We start from the raw sequence: 14,836 nt of genomic DNA on the forward strand, positions 1-14,836 counted from the left end.
CTGCCCCTGCCCCTGTCTCTTCTTGTATTCAAACATGCGGGGGCTCAGGCTTCCTCCGTGGAAGCCAATTACTGGGGGGCCTGGGGCAGAGGAGGGGGTGGGTGCCCTATTTCGCCACGCTCCTGGAGCGGGGCTTCCTGCCCCTCGCGCTCATTATCCACAGCCCCAGAATAGAAACTCCGCTGTCCCCGAGGCTCGGCTCCTGAAGGGCAGATGCAGCCCTGGTAATCGAAGCGCGGCTGCTTCAGGATGGGCCGGACAGCTGGGGCCTGGGAGGGGAGCTCAGGACAAGGGCCACGGTCAGCTAATGCCACATGGCATCTTTGGCTGCCCGAGTGATGCTGGGCCGAACCGACAGGAGAGCCTTTTGCCGAAAGCAGAGGTCCTGGTTCTCTTGGCAGCGCGTGGAGACTGAGTGACTATGTCAGTTCTTCAAGGCACGGGAGCCCAGCAGCGTCCAGCACTGGGTGAGCAGTGACCACCTGCCCAGGGCCAGAGGTTTGATTCTGAATGCCTCTGAGAGTTCAAGGCTTTGCAGACTAACTAGTGAGATTATTAAACACGTGCACACAGCAGCCCGTTCTGGGGGGCAGCAAGTAAAGCATCCCATATGGGCGCCAGTTCAAGTCCCAGCTGCTCCACTTCTAATCCAGCTCCCTGCTAATGGCCTGGGAAAGCGGAGGAAGGTGGTTCAAGTGCTTGGGCCCCTGCACCCACGTGGGAGACCCGGATGGAGTTCCCGGCTCTTGGCTTCCGTCTGGCCCAGCCCCGGCTGTTGCAGCCTTTTGGGGAGTGAACCAGTGCACGGAAGATGGATTTCTCTCTCTTCGGAGCACCCAGAGGAACTGGAGAAAGTAGCTTTTTAATTCTCTGTCTTCTTCCTAGAGGTGTGGTCAGCCAGATCCTGCACACAAAAGCGCTCCAGAGATGCCCGGCTGACCTCTCCCTGTGCCTCTTGCTGGCGGATGCAGCAGAGCGCCCTCCCCCCCCCCCCCACGGCTGGGCACAGCAGGCCGAGGAGTCCCGGGAGGGACAGATGGCCCTGGCGCCGAGTTAAGAAGACACATCAGTCTTCCTGACTCTGCGTGGCCCAGAAAAAAATCCATAGCGTCGGAACTTGGCACCAGCAAACAAGCACAGAGCATTTTGGGCCGAGTTCCCACTGCCGTGTGACAAGTATCCGAGACGATTCGGCTCTCAGATTGAGAACTTCTGCAAAAGATGGTTACAGAAGGGCCCATCGGCCTCCTCCCAGCCCTGGCAGGCGGAAGTCCTCTTCCCAAGGGTGAGAGGCGGGTCGAGCCCTCGCACGCGCGTCGGGGGGACTCTCAGCCCGGTTTGCAGCCTTTCCGGCAGGAGCCACACTGGCTGCAGAAGGGCTGAGCTGGAGCCAGCAGCCGCCGCGAGCCCGGGGCCTTGAAGGGAGCTCTTGTCTCCGAGGCCTCGAGGTCTCCGGGTGTGCCTTTCGAATAGGCTCAGGACCCTGCGTGCAACAGCAGGAGCCTAATTCTAATTCTGAACAGAGCCCCTGCCCTCTGTAAGGACTCCACAGAGGCTGGCGTGCCAGCCGTGAACACAGATATGGCACACTAGCCGAGGGTTGCCAACCAGCCTCTGAGGGGAAAACATCTTAAAGTGAGAGGCTGCAGGGTCCTTTAAAATGAAACACACCGTTGCCATGGGAGCCAGGTAGGTACCCGGAGAACGCAAACACGTGTCCCTGGGAGGACTTGTGCCTCAACGCTCAGAGCTGCGTTAGTCGCAGCAGCCACAGGGCAAGTGACCCAGCTGTCCGTCAGGGGAGGACGGAGCCACACAGCGGGATACTATTTGGCCATAAGAAGGAATGAGACCCGATACACCCATGGCGTGCACAAACATGCAGAATCCAGACGCAAAAGGTCGCATCCACATGCAATGCCTGGAATAGGCAAATCCATAGAGACACAGGCAGATTGACAGGTGCCAGGGACTGGGGGGGAGGGGACAGGAGGTGGTTGCGTCATGGGGGTGGGGTTTCCTTTGGGGGTGATGAAAAGGTTTTGGAATTAGGCAGAAGTGCTGCGTTCACAAGGCCGGGAGTAGTCTGCTTAGTGCCCCGACTTGGTCACTCTAAGATGGTTTTAGGTGAAATTCACCAGTTTTCTATAAAGATTTACTTATTTGAAAGCCAGTAACAGAAACGAGAGGGTGAGACTGAAGAGCTTCCCTCTGCTGGTTCACTCCCCACATGGCTGTGAGGGTCAGGATTGGGCCAGGCCAAAGCCTGAACCCGGAACTCCATCCGGGACTCTCGTGGGTGGCAGGGCCCAAGCACTTAAGCCATCTTCCTGCCGCTTCTGCACGCACATTCCAGGCAGGGAGCTGGAGCAGCCAGGACTCAAAACTGGTGCTCCTATCAGATGCTGGCATTGCCGGAGGCGGCCCCGCCTGCGGCACCACCATGCTGGCCCCACAGTTTGACAAATATTGACTTGAACGTATTCGGAAGCCAGGAGCTGGGAACTTAGTCTGGGGACTGGATTGCCTGTTTCCGGATCATTCTTTGTGACGCACAAAGTGTCCATTTCCAAGGCCGCAGAGGGTGTGGCGGCCCCATCTCCAGCCAGTTTCTCCTGGGCACTAAGGGTTTGGAGTCCCGTGCGGGGCTCCCGCAGCTGCTCAGAGGTGCCCTCTCTTCTGTGTGGGTGTGCAGTGAAGGTAGCCACACAGAGGGAAGGGCACACAGCAGAAACTCGGCACTGATGAACGACTCCCCTGTGTTATTCAAAGGACAGCAACGCCTCCTAGAAACTCCCCGTCCCCTTCAGAAAGCCCCTGGGAGGGCTGGCGTTTGGGACAGCAGCTGAGCTGTTGCTTGGGACTCCTGCTTGGGTAGAGTCCCGGGTGTGCCTCTGATGCCAGCTTCCTGCGAATGCGTCCTCCGGAAGTGACAGACGACGGCCCAAGTACTTCCTGATACCCACGTGTGACACTCAGATTGAATTCCAGGCTCCTGGCTTTGGCCCAGCCCAGTCCCAACCACTACAGCTATTTGGGCAGTGAATCCACAGATGGACGCTCTCTGTCTCTACCTTCCAAATAGATAAACACAATTTTTATTTTCTAAGGATTCATTTATTTGAAAGGTAGAGTGAAAGAGAGAGGGGAATTTTCCACCTGTTGGTTCACTCCCCAAATGGCTGCAACAGCCAGGCCTGTGAGAGGCAGAAGCCTGCAGCTCCATCTGGGTCTCCCACAGGTGTGGCAGGGGCCCAAGCACTCGGGCCGTCCTCTGCTGCCCTCCCAGGCACCTTAGCAGGGAGCTGAATGGGAAGTGGAGCAGCTGGGACTCGAACCAGCACTCTAACCTGAGATACTGGTGTCGGAAGCATCCCCTTAACCCACTGCGCCATAACACCAGCCCCTAAATAAAAATTTTAGAATGAGACTTAAATGAGTTCACCTCGCATGGTTGTCATACGCATAGTGTGCATTCCCCTGGACTTCTTGATGATCCTTCTTCGTTGTTCTAATCGGTGAGAAAACTAATCAGTGAATGCATGAGAAATGGCCATCTGTCAGACACCCCCGCGCTAGGAGGCTGGGAGCAGGCTGGCCTCCCGCTTCCCCGGAGGAGCCTGGCTGCTTCCCATTCACGGAGCCTTGGGACTCCCCCGCCCCGCCCCGGGCTCACGTTGCAGTCACCTGCAGCCGTCCGCTGACCCCACTGGTCTGGAAGTTTTCCACCATCCCCCGCAACTCCAAGGGGCACACAGAAGCACGGGCTGAGCATCCCAGGACCGCCTGAAGCCCGATTCCCGCGTAGGCGAGCAGACAGTGGGGCCATAGGATCTCTGTGAGCTTTGTGTAACGACCACGTCTGGGAGGCATCGCGGGGCACAAGGGCCCCCCGTCCGCGGATGAATCAGAGGTGACACATGCAGCTGCAATCCGGCCCCCCCACTTCCTCCCGGACACCGGCGTGGGAATGTGGGGACGGTGACAAAGCCGGCTGCCACCCAGGCTCCAGGAAAGGGGTGGGGGAAGGGCGCCAGGCCTGGTTCGCTCCCACTAGGCGGTGGGACACAGGCGCCCTTGTGGATTGAAAAAGCTAAATTGCATCCTATTTCCCTGTTGAATGGTTAATACAATTTTGGATGAGCTTCTTTCTTAATATCTAATTGGTATTTAATTGCTAGGGGTTCTGTTTTCCCCCGGTGTATAAAATGAGGATGAACGTGCATTCCCACCTGGAGGACGGAAGACCCCGCGGGGTAGCCGGCCAGGAATCAGCCAGGAAGCTTCCTCCCCGCCCCGCTCACGCCGAGTCTCCTCCGATGTGGGTCAGAGCCCCAGGCATCTGGCCGTGTGTCCAGGTGGTCATTTGGGAATAGCAGGTGGAACTTTGTGAAGGAACCGGATGGGAAGGAGAGGAAAGGAAAGGAAAGGAGGAAGAAACAGGACGAGCGGGGGAGGGCAGCTCTGGAATGTTCCATGTCAGGGGCCACCTGGCCTGGGAGCTGCTACTGCGCACTGAGTGTGGACTTGGCTCGTGTCTTTCCAGCAGCCCCGATGCCCAGTCTGTGTGACCCCTTCCTGGGTAATCACTAGAAAGGCAATTTTTCATGTGAGAAAGAAGCATATGTTTCCGAAAGCACTGGGCTCCCTGGGGAAGTAGACACATTAGCTGAGTGATAAATCCTGTCTCAAAGCGATCATGTATCATCCCGCAGGGTGGGCTGTGGAGTGATCGGGCTCAGCAGGGTGGCTCCCCCGGGGTACCCATGGCTGCAACGTCAGGGGGGCTGAACTTCGAAGATGGCACCCACACTCAGCCGAGGTGCTGGACACTAGCTGGGAGTTTAGGGCGCGCAGAGGTGGGGTACCGAACTCTCCCTGGGACATGAAGGCAGCAGGGCTGAGGCGGGGCGGGATGGGGCTGTCCTGTGAGATGCAGGCAGAGTCGGCAGAGCGGCCCATGCCTTAGCTGAAGTCTCAGAACGCTCTTCCGCACGTGAGTTGGTGGCCAGGCCAGATTCCAGGGACAAGATCTGCCACCTCCACCCCACGCAACCCCCACGTGAGAGGCCGCGCAGGTGAGCATCGGGACGATTTTAGGGGGCCGGTTTGTAGCTTAAGAATGGAATCCTGGGTGGGCGTTTGGCAGAGCGGTTAAGTTGCCGCTGTGACGGCCACATCCTGTATCAGAGCGCCTGGTTCTAGTCCCAGCTCCTCTGCTTCTGATCCGGCTTCCTGCTAGTGTGCACCCTTGGAGCCACCCATGTGAGACCTGGATTGAGTTCTGGGCTCCTGGTTCCAGCCCTGTTAACAGGCATTTGGAGAGTGAACCAAGGTATGGAAGATCTCTTGTCTCTCTGCCTTTCAAATAAAATGAAAATCAGTAAATGAAATTTAAAAAACAGAGAGAAGCGACTCCTTAGATGTGTGTGCAGAGCCCGGTGCGACGGTGAGCAGCTCCCCTGCCCCTGGACCTGGTGCTGTGTGGAGCTGCTCACCCAGCATCACTGTTTACCCAGAAGCCTTTGCTCTCCACCGGAGGTCACTTTGTTTCCACTTCCCTCTTTGCAAATTATTTTTATTCCTCTATTTGCCAGGGAGTGAGAGAGACAGAGACCTCCCAGCTCCTGGTTCACCCTCCAAATACCCACGAGGGCCAGGGCTGCTTGAAGGCTGAAGCCCAGGACCTGGGGACTCAACCCAGGTCCCCCGTGTGGGTGGCAGAGCTGTCACGGGCCGTCACTGCTGCCTCCCAGGGTCTGCACTTGCGGAACTGGAGTTTGAGGCCAGCGCTGGGCACTGGACTCAGGCCCTCCGACGTGGGCCACAGGGGAGATTTCTTGAGCTCCTTGGGCTTTGTGCCGGGCACGGCTGAGTTGGAGGCCAGTTTCACAAAAGACACCTGTGGTGTTGTCTCGCACGGCGAGGAAAGGTTTTGGGGCCAGCGCTGTGGCACAGCAGGTTAGACTGCCGCTCGCGGTGCCACATCCCACATCCCACCTCGGAGCGCTGGTTCCCGCACCGCTCCCTGTAGTTCTCCTGGGCAGGCAGCACAAGACAGCCAGAGCTCTCGGGCCCCTGCACCCACGTGGGAGACCCAGATGGAGTTTCTGACTCCTGGCTTTGGCCTGGCCCAGCCCTGGCTGTCGTGGCCATTTGGGGAGGCAACCAGCAAATGGAAGATCTATTTCTTAGGCTGTCTCCTGCCTTCTCTGTGTCACTCTGCTTTTCAAATAAATAAAATAAATCTCTCTCTTTTTTTAAGTTCTGTTTTTCCCGGTAACTACCACCAGCTGCTCTCGACTGAAGCCCCCTCCCAGTGGGCGTGAGACTCGCGTGAAGTCACTGCCGTCTGATTCCACGTTCCCGCTGCCACTCGGTCACCAAGACGGCCTTGCGTTGGTGGTGAAGACGCCGGACTCGCCTCACAACCCCCACCCCTCACTCCTCCCAGCACAGGGCCCCAGTCTGGGGGAAGGGGAGAAATGCAAAACAGATGTGTTTCCTGCGGTGCCTGGTGGGGCAGCGGTGGGGCCGCCCCTCGCGGGTCTCCACTGCTGATCTAGCTCATTCCCCAGGGCAGGGTTCCAGCCTCAGTGCTGTTGACACTGGGCCTGGAAAATTCTTTGTTGTGGGGGCCGCATCCTTGGTTTCTACCCACTCCATGCCCCTAGCAGCCCCAACCCGTGACAGCCAAAGATGTCTCCAGGCCCTGCCAGGGGTCGCTGGGGTACAAGTGCTCTGGACTTGTGGGCCAGTGAGGGCAGGGACTCTCCCTAGCGGCCCCCTGGCTAGCAGGCTCTGGCTGACTCCAGGAGGTGGCCTCTGGCCGTACTGCTTTGGGGAGGTCGCCCAGCTGCCCCCGATCCTGGGATCTGCAGGCCCACGTGTTGCTAGGACCCCAGGTGCAGGACCCGTCCTGCGAGGGCCCCCGGCCCTGCTCAGCCTGCCCGCAGTGCCAGCTCCTCCGGGCACTTTCCGAACATCGGGAGCCCCAGGGCAGATCAGCCAGCGCCTGACCCAGGGGCAGCCAAATAGGCACAGGGAGTTCTTCCTTATCCTCCCCCACACGCCACTCCGCCCCCACCCCCCCCGCCCCCGCCCCCGCCCCCGCCCCCACCCCCACCCCCACCCAGTTCTGAGAAAAGCCAGCCAAGTCTGCATGGAGGGGTGAGGCCCTGGTCACAGACCCCTGCTCTCCCCTCCCATCCTCCCTCCCTCCCTCTTTCTTCCCGGGAAGGATGCAGGCTTCTGATACCAACCACCTGGAGTCCTGGTCGTCTGGGGTCCAGCCAAATGGTGCTCGTGGCAGGCGCTGTCCCCACAGCGGACCCCAGCCGCGAGTTCCCGGGTCCCCCTGCAGATTCAGGAACCCCCACCTCCTGCCCGGGCTCCCCAGGTCACCAGCACGACTCACAGAACTCAGGCAAGGCCCCTGCTTTCCCAACTTCACTCTAGGGAAGGCACAGCCCAGAGCCCGCCCTGGGGACGGACGCAGCAGGCCAGGCCTGGCAGGTCCCAGAAGCAAAGCTCCAGTATCCTCAGGGCCAAACTGTCCCCTGACATGGGACAGCACACACGACACCGCCGGCCAGGGGCACGCGCCCAGGGTGTGCTGCCTAGAGTCTTTGTAAACATGTATCATTTATTTAAGAGAGAGAGAGAAAGCTCTCTCATCCACTGGTTCACTCCCCAAATGCCTGCACAACCAGGGCTGGAGCCAGGGTCCAGGAACTCCATCTGGGGTCTCCCACGGGGGTGGCGGTGGGCACTGAGCCACCATCGGCTGCCCCCACCCCTAGTGTGCATCAGCAGGGAGCTGGGATCAGAAGTGGATCTGGGACTTGAAGCCAGGCACTTCGGTAAGTGGCGGTTTAACTACTGCACCAAATGCCCGTCCTGGTTTTGGTCTGAGTTATTTATTTGTTTTGAGAGAAGTAGGGAGAGAGGGAGAGACAGAGGGAGAGAGGGAGAGAGGGAGAGAGAGAGAGAGAGAAACGCTCTGATCCACTGGGTCATTCCCCAGATGCCTGCAGATTGAGGCTGGGTCACCCGTCAAAGCCAAGATCTGGAACTCCATCCTGGTCTCCCACATGGGTGTTGGGAGCCCAGTCACGTGAGCCGTCACCGCGGCCTCCCAGGGTCTGCGTGAGGAGGAAGCTGGGAGCCAGGTATCCAATCCAGACGCTCTAAGGCAGGCATCGGGGCCCAGCAGGTTAAGCCTCCACGTGGGTACCCACAGCCCATAGAGGAGCGCCTGGTTCCAGTTCCGGCTGCTCCGTTTGCGATGCAGCTTCCTGCTAATGCGGCCGGGAAAGCAGCAGAGGGCCGCTCCCAGAGCCACGTGGGAGACCAGGATGGAGTCCTGGGGTCCTGGTTGCAGCCTGGCCCAGCCTTGGCTGCTGTAGGCTTTTGGGGAATGAACCAACAGAGGGAAGAGCTCTCTCTTTAAATAAACTAAAGGAAAAAAAAAAAAAGGTTCTCCAGTGAGACATGGCCGTCTTTTTATTTCTTCACTCACAACAGGTTCCAACCTTTTCGTTGTTGTTGTCAGTTCTCTTGCTGGTGGGATAGTGGCACAAACAGCACAGACCCAGTTCTAAGACGACGAATGGGTCTCATGGCCAAGCCAAACACCTGCCCCATTGGGCTTCACCTCTGCATTGCCCGCGGCCTTCTAGACGCCCCTGCCGCACGTGTAGCCCCTGCTGGCAGGTGCGCGGGCTGAACTGTGTTTGTCCCCGCGGACCTCAAGGACTTAGTGGGGACTGCAGCCAGGACTCCCGGGCCCGGCTCCCTGCAGGCTGCGCCGACAGGGGGCGCTGGAGGGCCTGCAGGGTCCCGCAGGGGTGGGCCGCGGCTTCCTGCCCGCCGCTGCCTCCCGGCAGTGGGGACTTTTGGTTCCGCTTTCCCTGCACCCCGCTGAGCCACCCTCCGTGCCCTGGATAGGCAGGGCCGCCTCCTCAGCGTTTGAGTCTCGCTCCCTGGGGCCGCTTCTCCCTTCTCCAGGCCCCTGGGGTTCAGGCCCGAGCTCTTGTCCTTGCTCTCCCATCGCGGGGCAGGGGAGCTGGTGGCTGAGTCGCGTGGTGTCCAATTTCTGCTGTTTCTGCCATACCTAGTTCAGTTTCCTGTATAAATTATGTTAATGTACCAGGTGTGGTGTCTGTTTTATTATTGGCCCTTGACTGATAGATGGGCATAAACGTTTCCCCGGCCCCTTCACTCAGGCTCTGCTCTGTGCCACACCTGTGCTAACTGCTTGGCTCACTCCCCCTTGGGGAACTTTAAGAGGTAGGAGCCTGGCCACCCCGTTGCACAGTGCAGCAACAGCGGCAGAAGGAGGGTGGTTGTTTAGCACAGCCGGGACACCTGGTCAGAGTCAGCTCCTGGCGCAGGAGTGGCCTCTCCACCCTGCAGCCTCTCGGAGTGTCCCTGGGGGAGTCAGTGGCCACATCACACCCCAGTTCGGGACTGACCGCAGCTACCCTTGGACACTGGTGGTGCCTGGGGCTTCGGCTGTTACAGACCCCAGTCTCTGAGCCTGACAGGTTGGGCACGCGAGACCCGAGAGCCTGGTGACCTCTGTGATGTGTTGGCATCGTCTCCGGGGCCTCCACCTCCTGCTTTCTCAGCCCCTGCGGCCTTGGCTTTTTTTCCCTTCTCTTGCATCCCATCTTGCCAGGGCTGTTGTCATCTGGCCACACAGACAAGGAAATGCTGGGAGTCTCTGCTGTGCCCGGGGAGCAGGCTCTGGGTGTTTCAACTGGGACAAAGTCTTCAGTGGTGTCTGGGTCTCTGGGATGCCTTGAAATGTCCCCCACCCCAAGAGTCTGCCCCGAGAGCCGCTAAGTCTCCATCCTGGGCAGGGTCTCTGACCTCCTGAGGACTCTACCTTGCGATCCATTTCGGATCTTCCAGCGGCCGCTCGCTACCACCGTCCTTGCTGAAGCTGGGAAGGGTCACTCGTGGTGAGCTTGGCTGGGTCTGCCCAGAAGGTGGCTCCCACCCCCAGCGTGGATTCTGGTATCCTACAGAGAGAATCAGCTCAGAGATCCAAGTTGGTGCTATTTTTAGAAATAAAGATCATTCCGTCTCAGCTTGCTGAGTCTGTTCAGAGCGTGAAAACAGAGAAAAGACTTAAATTTTTCCAGAGTGGGAGCAGCGCAACCAGGATGCAACACTCCCGCATTTTTGCCTGAAACGCTCTCTTTGTAGCAAAGACTGACCTTGTCCCGTGGGGCCGGGAACAAGGCTCCTAAACACACCCCTCTTTGTTTTCTCCTGGCTTTTCTTGGACCGCACTTGGCATCAAACCTGAACTGGAGCCAGCCTTTGTCTTTCCCTGATTCATGCTGAACTTGCAGGCCGGGTAACAACAGGATCGTTTTTTAGAAGACTTGAACACTGCAGTGGGGTTGTGCGTGGAGGCTGTCACCTGTGGCAGACAGAGCTGATTCTGTTCTCCCAGGACCTGTCCCACAGGTCTGGACAAACAAGACTTGGCCTGTGTTTACAAAGAAGACTGAAACTAGTCAAACAAAGTCTCCTCTCAGATGCCAAACAGGCATTTATACAAAGCAAGCCGTCCAGGGGCCGTGCAGTGTCGGCAGCCCAGCCGTATGGACACTTGTTCCAGTCTGATCCCACTTCCTGCTGATGCACCTGGGGAAGCCGCAGAGGACGGCCCAAGTGCTTGGGCCCCTGCACCCACGTGTGAGACCCGGATGGAGCTCCTGGCTCCTGGTTTTAGCCTGGCCCAGCTCCTGGCCATTGGAGCCATTTGGGGAGTGAACCAGCAGCTAGGAAATCTCTCTGTGTCTCCTTCTCTCTCTTTGTGTAACTCTGCCTTTCAAATAAATAAAAAACTGTTAAAAAAAAAAAAAAGAACCATCCTTGTATCAGTCAGGGACCTCGAGAGAACAGGATGTGTAACCAGGCATTGCTATCGGGATCCATATTGTCTACCTCCAGGGGTCCATGTTCAGAGAGAAACAGAGGGAGAGACGATGGGGCAGGCAGGAGCTGCAGCGGTTAAGCCGCCACTCGGGGCGCGGGAAGCAGCCCAGAGGAGCTCAGTGCGCCGCAGCTCTGGTGCACCGCCCACACCCCACACCCTGCCTCGGCTGCTGGGGTTTCACTGCCCAAGAACTGGCGCCGGCGAGTAACACCCAACATGGCTGCACCTGGGTTCCTGCGACGAGCTCTAGGTCGTCGTAATGTCGTTAAAATAAAATGATCATGGCCAGCACATGTGCTCCCTCCATGCTGTGACTTCCCCAGGACTTCCAGTAAAGCCCCGCCCCTAACTCCACACCCTTTTTTTTTTTAATTTGTTTATTTATTGAAAGGTAGAGTTACAGAGAGGCAGAGGCAGAGAGGGAGAGAGAGAGAGAGAGAGAGGTCTTCTATCCACTGGTTCATACCCTAGATGGCCACAACGGCCGAAGCTGTGCACATCCGAAGCCAGGAGCTTCTTCCAGGTCTCCCTTGCAGGTGCAGGGGCCCGAGGACTTGGGCCATCTTCCACTGCTTTCCCTGGCCATAATAGAGAAGTGGAGAAGTGGAGCAGCCGGGACTCAAACCAATGCCCTTATGGGATGCTGGCACTGCAGGTGGTGGCTTTACCCAATACGCCACAGCGCAGGCCCCTTCACTCCAACTCTTATAAAGGGCATCTTCCCCCCCACACACACCTCTGTCTCCATCTCTTTCTCACTGGGTGTCCTGCGGTCCTTCCTGAGGGTGCACTTTCACTTTAAATAAATCCTGCTTTTCTGTCTCTGTGTCTCTTCCTTGAATTCTCTCTTGCATGGAGACAAGAACCCGGACCAGGGCTGGCCACGGACCACCCCTGCAACACAAGCACTTGAGCCATCATCTGCTCTCTCCCAGGGTCTGCATTAACAGGAAGCCGGATCAGAAGTGGAGGCGGGACTCCCCCCGACCCCCAACCCAGGCCGCAGGGTGTGGGCTGGCTTAACCTGCAGCACCGCCTCGCAGGCCCCCAAAGTGCAAGCCCCGACAGCTACTAAGTAGTCCGTGGTATGGAGGCTAAACCAAAACTCTCTCCTTTTTTGAAAGTTTTTTTTTATTTATTTGAAAGAGTGACAGAGAGAGAGAGAGAGAGAGAGCGCGATCTTCCTCCTGCTACTTCACTCCCAAAATGGCAGCAACAGCCAAGGCTGGGCCAGGCCAAAGCCAGGAGCCTGGAACATCCTCCAGGCCACCCAACTGGTTGTCAGGGACCCAGGTGCTTGGGCCATCTTCGGCCGCTTTCCCTGGCACATTAGCAGGGACTTGAAGAGACGCCCTGGTGTGGGGTGCCAGCATTGCAAACTGCGGCTTACACCGTTGTGCCACAACGCAGGCCCAAACCAAACCCTTGAGATGAGGGAATCTGTGCGCCAAGAGGGGTTCCTGCGACCCTGCAGACACCGGCCGGAGAAGACCGGGTCCTGGGACACGTCCCGCAACTGCCCGCAGCAGGGTCAGCGGGGGCTTGGAACTCTGTCAGGAAACCTAGGAGCCACAGCATTTTTATAAGAAAAACTGGGGTATGGGGCCGGCGCTGTGGTGTAGCTGGTAAAGCCCCCTGCAGCGCCAGCATCCCATATGGGCGCTGGTTTGAGTCCCGGCTGCTCCACTTCCTATCCAACTCTCTGCTGTGGCCTGGGAAAGCAGTGGAAGATGGCCCAGTCCTTGGGCCCCTGCACCCATGTGGGAGCCCTAGAAAGAGGCTCCTGGCTCCTGGCTGTGGATTGGCACAGCTCCAGACATCGTGGCCATTTACAGAGTGAACCAGTGGATGAAAGACTCTCTCTCTCTCTCTCTCCCTCCCTCCCTCTCTGTAACTCTGCCTTTCAAATAAATACATAAATCTTAAGAAAAGAAAAACCGAGGGGAGGAAGGACAAAGGGTGTGCACTGGACCTCCGTGGGCTGCAGAGGCCAGGCGCAGGGTCAGGTGAGGCAGGGGCATTGGGGCAGGAGTGCCGGGAGCTTCTGGAAGGGTGGGCGGGCGTACGCAGGAGCAGGAGGGCCGTGCCTGGGGCAGGGCTTCCGTGGGAATTTTCAGGAATGCGGCGCAGTCCTGTAGTTTCTCTTACACTGAGCCTCGGAATTGTTCTTTTTTTTTTTTTTTTTTTTTTTGACAGGCAGAGTGGACAGTGAGAGAGAGAGACAGAGAGAAAGGTCTTCCTTTGCCGTTGGTTCACCCTCCAATGGCCGCCGCGGCCGGCGCGCTGCGGCCGGCGCACCGCGCTGATCCGATGGCAGGAGCCAGGAGCCAGGTGCTTTTCCTGGTCTCCCATGGGGTGCAGGGCCCAAGCACCTGGGCCATCCTCCACTGCACTCCCTGGCCACAGCAGAGGGCTGGCCTGGAAGAGGGGCAACCGGGACAGAATCCGGCGCCCCAACCGGGACTAGAACCCGGTGTGCCGGCGCCGCTAGGCGGAGGATTAGCCTAGTGAGCCGCGGCGCCGGCCGGGAATTGTTCTTTAACAGGAGGGGCCGCCGTTCACGCCTTGAGCCATGCCGTCCTTTTTGGGCGTTTGAGTTATTCCTGGTTTTTCTGTGGTTAAACCGCGCCGGCGTTCCTCGGGCCTGATTTGAAAGACCTCAGGCAGGGCAGGTGGCTTGAGCGATGGACGTGGGTTCCCCACAGCCTCGAGGGGACAGTCCCGGGCCAGCAGCAGGGTTGGGTTCTGGTGGAAGGGGACCCTCTCCAGAACTGGGACGCTGAAGGCAACTTTCCTTTATTTTTTTTAAGATTTATTTATTTTACTTGAAAGTCACAATTACATAGAGAGAGGAGAGACAGAGACAGAGACAGAGAGAGAGAGAGGTCTTCCATCCATTGGTTCACTCCCCAATTGGCTGCAACGGCCAGAGCTGTGCCGATCCAAAGCCAGGAACCAGGAGCTTCTTCCGAGTCTCCCATGTGGGTGCAGGGGCCCAAGGACTTGGGCCGTCCTCCACTGCTTTCCCAGGCCATAGTAGGGAGCTGGATCAGAAGGAAGCAGCCGGGTCTCGAACCAGCACCCACATGGGATGCCAGCACTGCAGGCGGCGGCTTTACCAGCTATTCCACAGTGCCGGCCCCAGAGGGCAGCTTTCCTTACATGGCAGAGAGAGAGGATGCTCTGGCCTCTCCACCTCTTCTATAAAAAAGATATTTAGTTTTTATTTATTTGAAAGGCAGAGTTACAGAGAGAGGAGGAGAGATGAGGGAGAGAGGTCTTCCATCTGCCGTTCACTCCCCAAATGGCCGCAACAGCTGGAGCTGGGCTGTTTCGAAGCCAGGAGCCAGGAGCTTCATCCAGGACTTCCACGTGGGTGCAGGGGTCCAAGCACTTGGGCCATCGTCCACTGCTTTCCCAGGCCATAAGCAGAGAGCTTTTCGGAAGTGAAGCAGCCGGGTCTTGAACCAGCGCCCACAGGGGATGATGCTGTTGTCACAGGCAGAGGCTTAACCTTCCACAATGCCGGCCCCTCCGCCTCTGCTTATAAGGCCCAAAGCCCATCATGGACTCCAGTCACCTCCCAGAGACCCCTCCTCCTAGCAAACATCGCACAGGGAATTAGGGCTTTGGGGTATTTTGGGAGGATGCAAAATCCAGTTCGTAGCAAGCCCGTCCGCCATGAGAGGCATGCCACAGGGTTGCAGTCTACCCCGGTGCCGGCACTCGGGAGCCCCGGCCGGGCTGGTGACACACAGGCAGGGGCCACTGGACGCTGCACAGTCACCGCACGAAGGACACTGGATGCAAGGGAGCGGCCTTAATCAAGGGACCCGCATGTGGGAGGGGGGTGCTCTCCCTTGGGAGAAGGGGAGGGGG

General features: G+C 58.2%; 1 protein-coding gene across 1 annotated transcript in view; it reads left to right on the top strand.

Annotated features, from left to right (window-relative positions):
- The first annotated feature begins 7,690 nt into the window (after positions 1-7,690).
- The window catches only part of PRPSAP1 (phosphoribosyl pyrophosphate synthetase associated protein 1), a 43,324-nt gene continuing 36,178 nt past the window's right edge, over positions 7,691-14,836 (top strand). The window contains exon 1 of the mRNA XM_089317907.1: positions 7,691-7,862. The gene's annotated coding sequence lies outside the window, so the exon portion shown is untranslated. The remainder of the gene's footprint in view (positions 7,863-14,836) is intronic.

This window comes from Oryctolagus cuniculus, chromosome 17 (assembly GCF_051225735.1).
Source record: "Oryctolagus cuniculus isolate XC-2025 breed Fujian yellow rabbit chromosome 17, ASM5122573v1, whole genome shotgun sequence".
In the NCBI taxonomy this organism is placed as follows: domain Eukaryota; kingdom Metazoa; phylum Chordata; class Mammalia; order Lagomorpha; family Leporidae; genus Oryctolagus; species Oryctolagus cuniculus.